This window comes from Oryctolagus cuniculus, chromosome 13, assembly GCF_964237555.1.
Source record: "Oryctolagus cuniculus chromosome 13, mOryCun1.1, whole genome shotgun sequence".
Lineage (NCBI taxonomy): Eukaryota > Metazoa > Chordata > Mammalia > Lagomorpha > Leporidae > Oryctolagus > Oryctolagus cuniculus.
In genome coordinates, this window is record NC_091444.1 from 87,269,713 (window position 1) to 87,279,395 (window position 9,683).

A 9,683-nucleotide genomic window follows, 5' to 3' on the forward strand; every position below is an offset into this window, starting at 1 on the left:
ACATCAGAAAATTCATTACAAACCACGAAAAATAAGAAAAATGAGAAAAAAGCCAAAGAAATGCAAGAATCCATGATGATATTGGGCTGGATTTAGTCGCAAGGAAACCGGCTGTTCCCAGATGCATCCACTCCTCCAGCTGACTGCCTGTGGAATTCTGACTGAATTAACCTGAAAATTGCAGTGAAACTGAGTTTGGAGGCAGTTAATATCTGTCACCACAGCAAGAGTGTTCCATTTTATTTTCCAAAACAAAAAATCTCACCTTGGTCATTTTACCTGTAGCTTCAAAAGCCTATTTGTTGTTTTTTTTATTTCATAATGGCTATTCTGTTCAAACTCTTGTTTGTATGGTGTGAGAATACAAAATTTGGGAAGGAAGAAGGCAAAATGAACTGAGACTCAGCAAACATTTAGGAAATTGCCACACTAGAAACCACAAATTGGCTGAGGCATCCAAAACAATGACCGCAAGCCAGAATTGGAGCAAGCCAGCAGCTGTGCCCTGATTGAAAAAGAACCTTCCTCTTGTGCCCTGAACTCAATATTGCAGCCTCAAAACCAAAGCTCCCATCAGAAAATTCATTACAAACCATGATACATAAGAAAAAAGAGAAAAAATCCAAAGAAATGCAAGAATCCATAATGATATTGGGCTTGATTTAGACGCAAGGAAACCGGATGTTCCCAGATTCATCCAACCCTCCTGCTGAGTTCCTGTGGAATTCTGACTGAATTAACCTGAAAATCGCAGTGAAACTCAGTTTGGAGGCAATTACTATCTGCCACCTCAGCCAAAGTGTACCATTTGATTTTCCAAAACACAAAAACTCACCTTGGTCGTGTTCCCTGTAGATTTCTAAGCTTCAAATGCCTATTTGTTGTGTTTTTTGTTTCATAATGGCTACTCTGCCCAAACTCTTGTTTGTATTTGGGCAGAATACAAATTTTGGGAAGGAAGAAGGCAAAACCAACTCAGACCCAGAAAACATTTAGGAAATTGCCGCTCAAGAAACAAAGGGCCGCGGAGGCATCCAAAACCTTGAAAGCAAGATAGAATTGGAGCAAGCCAACAGCTGTGCCCTGATTGAAAAAGAACCTTCCTCTTGTGCCCTGAACTCGATATTGCAACCTCAAAACCAAACCTCACATCAGGAAATTCATTACAAACAATGATAAATAAGAAAAATCAGAAAAAATCCAAAGAAATGCAGGAGTTCTTAGTGATATTGGGCTTGATTTACTCCCTTGTTAATGTCTGTTTCCAGATTCTTCCACACCTCCCAGCTGAGTGTCTGTGGTTTCTGACTGAATTAAAATGAAATTCGCAGTGAAACTCGGTTTGGAGGCAATTAATATCTGTCACCTCAGCCAAAGTGTTCCATGTCTTTTTCCAAAACACAGAAACTCATCTTGGTCATGTTACCTGTAGATTTCTACTCCTGAAAGGGCAATTTTTTTTTTCTTTCATAATGGTACTCTGTCCAAAGTCTTGTTTGTATTGCATCAGAATACAACATTTGGGAAGGAATAAGGCAAAACCCACTCAGACCCAGAAAACATTTAGGAAATTGCCGTTCAAGAAACTAAAAGTCAGCTGAGGCACCGAAACCAATGACAGCAAGCCAGAATTGGAGCAAGCCAACAGCTGTGCCCAGTTTGAAAAAGACCATTCCTCCGGTGCCCTGAACTCCATATTGCAGCCTCAAAACCAAAGCTCACATCAGAAAATTCATTACAAACCATGATAAATAAGAAAAAAGAGAAAAAAGACAAAGAAATGCAAGAATCCATAATGATATTGGGCTGGATTTAGTCGCAAGGAAACCGGCTGTTCCCGGATTCATCCACCCCTCCAGCTGACTGCCTGTGGAATTCGGACTGAATTAACCTGAATAGAAGCAGTTAATATCTGTTACCTCAGCCAACGTGTTCATTTTATTTTCCAAAATACAAAATGTCACCTTGTTCGTGTTACCTGTAGCTTCAAAAGCCTATTTGATGTTTTTTTTTTTTTTTTCATAATGGCTACTCTGTCCAAATTCTTCTTTCTATTGCGTTAGATTACAAAATTTGGGAAGGAAGAAGGAAAACCAACTGAGACTCATAAAATATTTAGCAAATTCATGCTCAAGAAACCTCAAATCAGCGGAGGCACCCAAAACAATGACAGCAAGCCAGAATTGTAGCAAGCTAGCAGCTGTGCCCTGATTGAATAAGAACCTTCCTCTTGTGCCCTGAACTCCATATTCCAGCCTCAAAACCAAAGCTCACATCAGAAAATTCATTACAAACCCCGATAAATAAGAAAAATGAGAAAAAAGCCAAAGAAATGCAAGAATCCATAATGATATTGAGCTGGATTTAGTCAAAAGGAAGACGGCTATTCCCAGATTCATCCAATCCTCCAGCTGACTGCCTGAGGAATATTGACTGAATTAACCTGAAAGGAGGCAGTTAATATCTGTCATCACAGCCAAAGTGTTCCATTTTATTATCCAAAGCAAAATCTCACCTTGGTCGTGTTACCTGTAGCTTTCAAAAGCCTATTTGATGTGTTTTTTTTATTTCATAATGGCTATTCTGCCCAAACTCTTGTTTCTATTGCGTCAGAATACAAAATTTGGGAAGGAAGAGGACAAAACCAACTCAGACTAAGAAAACGTTTAGGAAATTGCCACTCAAGAAACCTAAAATCGGCAGAGGCACCCAAAACAATGACAGCAAGCCAGAAATGGAGCAAGCCAGCAGCTGTGCCCTGATTGAAAAAGAACATTCCTCCGGTGCCCTGAACTCTATATTGCAGCCTCAAAACCAAAGCTCACATCAGAAAATTCATTACAAACCATGATAAATAAGAAAAATGAGAAAATAGCCAAACAAACGCAAGAATCCAGAATGATATTGGGCTGGATTTAGTGGCAAGGAAACCGGCTATTCCCGGATTCATCCAACCCTCCAGCTGACAGCCTGTGGAATTCTGACTGAATTAACCTGAAAATCGCAGTGAAACTCAGTTTGGAAGCAATTAATCTCTGTCACCTCAGACAATGTGTTCCACTTTATTTTACAAAACACAAAAACTCACTTGGTCGTGTTACCTGTAGATTTCTAAGCTTCAAACGCCTATTTGTTGTGTTTTTTATTTCATATTTGCTACTCTGTCCAAACTGTTGTTTCTAAAAGTCAGCTGAGGCACCCAAAACCATGACAGCAAGCCAGAATTGGAGCAAGCCTACAGCTGTGCCCTGATTGAATAACAACCTTCCTCTTATGCCCAGAAGTCCATATGGCAGCCTCAAATCCAAAGCTCACATCAGAAAATTCATTACAAACCACGATAAATAAGAAAAATGAGAAAAAAGCCAAAGAAATGCAAGAATCCATGATGATATTGGGCTGGATTTAGTCACAAGGAAACCGGCTGTTCCCAGATGCATACACCCCTCCAGCTGACTGCCTGTGGAATTCGGACTGAATTAACCTGAAAATTGCAGTGAAATTGAGTTTGGAGGCAATTAATATCTGTCAGCTCAGCCAAAGTGTTCCATTTTATTTTCCAAAACAAAAAATCTCACCTTGGTCATGTTACTTGTAGCTTCAAATGTTGTTCGTGCTGCCTCTAGAATTCTAAGCATGACACGCTAATTGGTTTTGGTTCTTATTTCATAATGGATCTGCTGTCTAAACTCGTGTTTGTATTATGTCAGAATACAAAATTTGGAAAGGAAGAAGGCAAAACCAACTCAGACCGAGAAATCATTTAGGAAATTGCCACTCAGGAAACCAAAACTCGGCTGAGGCACCCAAAACAATGACAGAAAGCCAGAATTGGAGCAAGCCAACAGCTGTGCCCTGATTGAAAAAGACCATGCCTTCCGTGTCTTGAACTCCATATTCCAGCCTCAAAATCAAAGCTCACATCAGAAAATTCATTACAAACCATGATAAAGAAGAAAAATGTGAAAAGAGCCAAAGAAATGGAAGAGTCCTTGTTGATAGTGGGCTTGATTTAGTCACAAGGAAACAGGCTGTTTCCGGATTCATCCACCCCTCCCAGCTGACTGGCTTTGGAAAACTCATTGAATTCACCTGAAAATCGCTGGCAAACTGATTTGGGGAATTAATTATCCTTCCGCTCTGCAAAAGGGTTCCATTTCTTTGTCCAAAACACAAAAACTCATGTTGGTCGTGCTGCCTCTAGAATTCTAAGCATGACACGCTAATTCGTTTTGTTTTTTCTTTCACAGTGGATCTGCTACCTAAACTCGTGTGTGTATTGCGTCAGAATACAAAATTTGGGAAGGAAGAAGGCAAAACCAACTCAGACCCAGAAATCCTTTAGGAAATTGTCGCTCAGGAATCCAAAACTCGGCTGAGGAACCCAAGGCAATGACAGGAAGCCAGAATTGGAGGAAGCCAACAGCTGTGCCCTGATTGAAAAAGACCATGCCTTCCGTGTCTGGAACTCCACATTCCAGCCTCAAAATCAAAGCTCACATCAGAAAATTCATTACAAACCATGATAAAGAAGAAAAATGTGAAAAGAGCCAAAGAAATGGAAGAGTCCTTTTTGATAGTGGGCTTGATTTAGTCACAAGGAAACAGGCTGTTTCCGGATTCATCCACCCCTCCCAGCTGACTGGCTTTGGAAAACTCATTCAATTCACCTGAAAATCGCTGGCAAACTGATTTGGGGAATTCATTATTGTTCCCCTCTGCAAAAGGGTTCCATTTCCTTGTCCAAAACACAAAAACTCATGTTGGTCGTGCTGCCTCTAGAATTCTAAGCTTGAGATGCTAATTGGTTTTGTTTTTTCTTTCCTAATGGATCTGCTGTCTAAACTCGTGTTTGTATTGCGTCAGAATACAAAATTTGGGAAGGAAGAAGGCAAAACCAACTCAGACCCAGAAATCATTTAGGAAATTGCCGCTCAAGAAACCAAAACTTGGCTGAGGCACCCAAAACCATGACAGAAAGCCAGAATTGGAGCAAGCCAACAGCTGTGCCCTGATTGAAAAAGACCATGCTTTCCGTGTCTTGAACTCCATATTCGAGCCTCAAAATCAAAGCTCACATCAGAAAATTCATTACAAACCATGATAAAGAAGAAAAATGTGAAAAGAGCCAAAGAAATGGAAGAGTCCTTGTTGATAGTGGGCTTGATTTTGTCACAAGGAAACAGGCTGTTTCCGGATTCATCCACCCCTCCCAGCTGACTGGCTTTGGAAAACTCATTCAATTCACCTGAAAATCGCTGGCAAACTGATTTGGGGAATTAATGATCATTCCCCTCTGCAAAAGGGTTCCATTTCTTTTTCCAAAACACAAAAACTCATGTTGGTCGTGCTGCCTCTAGAATTCTAAGCATGACACGCTCATTGGTTTTTTTTTTTTTTATTTCATAATGGATCTGCTGTCTAAACTCATGTTTGTATTGCGTCAGAATACAAAATTTGGGAAGGAAGAAGGCAAAACCAACTCAGACCCAGAAATCCTTTAGGAAATTGCCGCTCAAGAAACCAAAACTCGGCTGAGGCACCCAAAACCATGACAGAAAGCCAGAATTGGAGCAAGCCAACAGCTGTGCCCTGATTGAAAAAGACCATGCCTTCCGTGTCTTGAACTCCATATTCCAGCCTCAAAATCAAAGCTCACATCAGAAAATTCATTACAAACCATGATAAAGAAGAAAACTGTGAAAAGAGCCAAAGAAATGGAAGAGTCCTTTTTGATAGTGGGCTTGATTTAGTCACAAGGAAACAGGCTGTTTCCGGATTCATCCACCCCTCCCAGCTGACTGGCTTTGGAAAACTCATTCAATTCCCCTGAAAATCGCTGGCAAACTGATTTGGGGAATTAATGATCATTCCCCTCTGCAAAAGGCTTCCATTTCTTTTTCCAAAACACAAAAACTCATGTTGGTCGTGCTGCCTCTAGAATTCTAAGCATGACACGCTAATTTGTTTCGTTTTTTTTTTTTTCTTTCATAATGGATCTGCTGTCTAAACTCGTGTTTGTATTGCGTCAGAATACAAAATTTGGGAAGGAAGAAGGCAAAACCAACTCAGACCCAGAAATCCTTTAGGAAATTGCCGCTCAAGAAACCAAAACTCGGCTGAGGCACCCAAAACCATGACAGAAAGCCAGAATTGGAGCAAGCCAACAGCTGTGCCCTGATTGAAAAAGACCATGCCTTCCGTGTCTTGAACTCCATATTCCAGCCTCAAAATCAAAGCTCACATCAGAAAATTCATTACAAACCATGATAAAGAAGAAAAATGGGAAAAGAGCCAAAGAAATGGAAGAGTCCTTTTTGATAGTGGGCTTGATTTAGTCACGAGGAAACAGGCTGTTTCCGGATTCGTCCACCCCTCCCAGCTGACTGGCTTTGGAAAACTCATTCAATTCACCTGAAAATCGCTGGCAAACTGATTTGGGGAATTAATTATCGTTCCCCTCTGCAAAAGGGTTCCATTTCTTTGTCCAAAACACAAAAACTCATGTTGGTCGTGCTGCCTCTAGAATTCTAAGCATGACACGCTAACTGGTTTTGTTTTTTTTTTTTTTTATTTCATAATGGATCTGCTGTCTAAACTCATGTTTGTATTGCGTCAGAATACAAAATTTGGGAAGGAAGAAGGCAAAACCAACTCAGACCCAGAAATCATTTAGGCAATTGCCGCTCAAGAAACCAAAACTCGGCTGAGGCACCCAAAACCATGACAGAAAGCCAGAATTGGAGCAAGCCAACAGCTGTGCCCTGATTGAAAAAGACCATTCCTTCCGTGTCTTGAGCTCCATATTCCAGCCTCAAAATCAAAGCTCACATCAGAAAATTCATTACAAACCATGATAAAGAAGAAAAATGTGAGAAGAGCCAAAGAAAAGGGAGAGTCCTTTTTCATAGTGGGCTTGATTTAGTCACAAGGAAACAGGCTGTTTCCGCATTCATCCAACCCTCCCAGCTGACTGTTTTGGAAAACTCATTCAATTCACCTGAAAATCGCTGGCAAACTGATTTGGGGAATTAATTATCGTTCCCCTCTGCAAAAGGGTTCCATTTCTTTTTCCAAAACACAAAAACTCATGTTGGTCGTGCTGCCTCTAGAATTCTAAGCATGACACGCTAATTGTTTTTTTTTTTTTTTTATTTCATAATGGATCTGCTGTCTAAACTCGTGTTTGTATTGCATCAGAATACAAAATTTGGGAAGGAAGAAGGCAAAACCAACTCAGACCCAGAAATCCTTTAGGAAATTGCCGCTCAAGAAACCAAAACTCGGCTGAGGCACCCAAAACCATGACAGAAAGCCAGAATTGGAGCAAGCCAACAGCTGTGCCCTGATTGAAAAAGACCTTTCCTTCCGTGTCTTGAACTCCATATTCCAGCCTCAAAATCAAAGCTGACATCAGAAAGTTCATTACAAACCATGATAAAGAAGAAAAATGTGAGAAGAGCCAAAGAAATGGAAGAGTCCTTTTTGATAGTGGGCTTGATTTAGTCACAAGGAAACAGGCTGTTTCCGGATTCGTCCACCCCTCCCAGCTGACTGGCTTTGGAAAACTCATTCAATTCACCTGAAAATCGCTCGCAAACTGATTTGGGGAATTCATGATCGTTCCCCTCTGCAAAAGGCTTCCATTTCTTTTTCCAAAACACAAAAACTCATGTTGGTTGTGCTGCCTCTAGAATTCTAAGCATGACACGCTAACTGGTTTTGTTTTTTTGTTTTTTATTTCATAATGGATCTGCTGTCTAAACTCGTGTTTGTATTGTGTCAGAATACAAAATTTGGGAAGGAAGAAGGCAAAACCAACTCAGACCCAGAAATCCTTTAGGCAATTGCCGCTCAAGAAACCAAAACTCGGCTGAGGCACCCAAAACCATGACAGAAAGCCAGAATTGGAGCAAGCCAACAGCTGTGCCCTGATTGAAAAAGACCTTTCCTTCCGTGTCTTGAACTCCATATTCCAGCCTCAAAATCAAAGCTCACATCAGAAAGTTCATTACAAACCATGATAAAGAAGAAAAATGTGAGAAGAGCCAAAGAAATGGAAGAGTCCTTTTTGATAGTGGGCTTGATTTAGTCCCAAGGAAACAGGCTGTTTCCGCATTCATCCACCCCTCCCAGCTGACTGGCTTTGGAAAACTCATTCAATTCACCTGAAAATCGCTGGCAAACTGATTTGGGGAATTAATGATCGTTCCCCTCTGCAAAAGGGTTCCATTTCTTTGTCCAAAACACAAAAACTCATGTTGGTCGTGCTGCCTCTAGAATTCTAAGCATGACACGCTCATAGGTTTTGTTTTTTTTTTTTTATTTCATAATGGATCTGCTGTCTAAACTCGTTTGTGTATTGCGTCAGAATACAAAATTTGGGAAGGAAGAAGGCAAAACCAACTCAGACCCAGAAATCCTTTAGGAAATTGCCGCTCAAGAAACCAAAACTCGGCTGAGGCACCCAAAACCATGACAGAAAGCCAGAATTGGAGCAAGCCAACAGCTGTGCCCTGATTGAAAAAGACCATTCCTTCTGTGTCTTGAACTCCATATTCCAGCCTCAAAATCAAAGCTCACATCAGAAAATTATTACAAACCATGATAAAGAAGAAAAATATGAGAAGAGCCAAAGAAATGGAAGAGTCCTTTTTGAGAGTGGGCTTGATTTAGTCACAAGGAAACAGGCTGTTTCCGGATTCGTCCACCCCTCCCAGCTGACTGGCTTTGGAAAACTCATTCAATTCACCTGAAAATCGCTGGCAAACTGATTTGGGGAAGTAATTATCGTTCCCCTCTGCAAAAGGGTTCCATTTCTTTTTCCAAAACACAAAAACTCATGTTGGTCCTGCTGCCTCTAGAATTCTAAGCATGACACGCTCATAGGTTTTGTTTTTTTTTTTTTAAATTCATAATGGATCTGCTGTCTAAACTCGTGTTTGTATTGCATCAGAATACAAAATTTGGGAAGGAAGAAGGCAAAACCAACTCAGACCCAGAAATCCTTTAGGAAATTGCCGCTCAAGAAACCAAAACTCGGCTGAGGCACCCAAAACCATGACAGAAAGCCAGAATTGGAGCAAGCCAACAGCTGTGCCCTGATTGAAAAAGACCTTTCCTTCCGTGTCTTGAACTCCATATTCCAGCCTCAAAATCAAAGCTCACATCAGAAAATTCATTACAAACCATGATAAAGAAGAAAAATGTGACAAGAGCCAAAGAAATGGAAGAGTCCTTTTTGAGAGTGGGCTTGATTTATTCACAAGGAAACAGGTTGTTTCCGGATTCATCCACCCCTCCCAGCTGACTGGCTTTGGAAAACTCATTCAATTCACCTGAAAATCGCTGGCAAACTGATTTGGGGAATTAATTATCATTCCCCTCTGCAAAAGGGTTCCATTTTTTGTCCAAAACACAAAAACTCATGTTGGTCGTGCTGCCTCTAGAATTCTAAGCATGACACGCTAACTGGTTTTGTTTTTTTTTTTTTATTTCATAATGGATCTGCTGTCTAAACTCGTGTTTGTATTGCATCAGAATACAAAATTTGGGAAGGAAGAAGGCAAAACCAACTCAGACCCAGAAATCCTTTAGGAAATTGCCGCTCAAGAAACCAAAACTCGGCTGAGGCACCCAAAACCATGACAGAAAGCCAGAATTGGAGCAAGCCAACAGCTGTG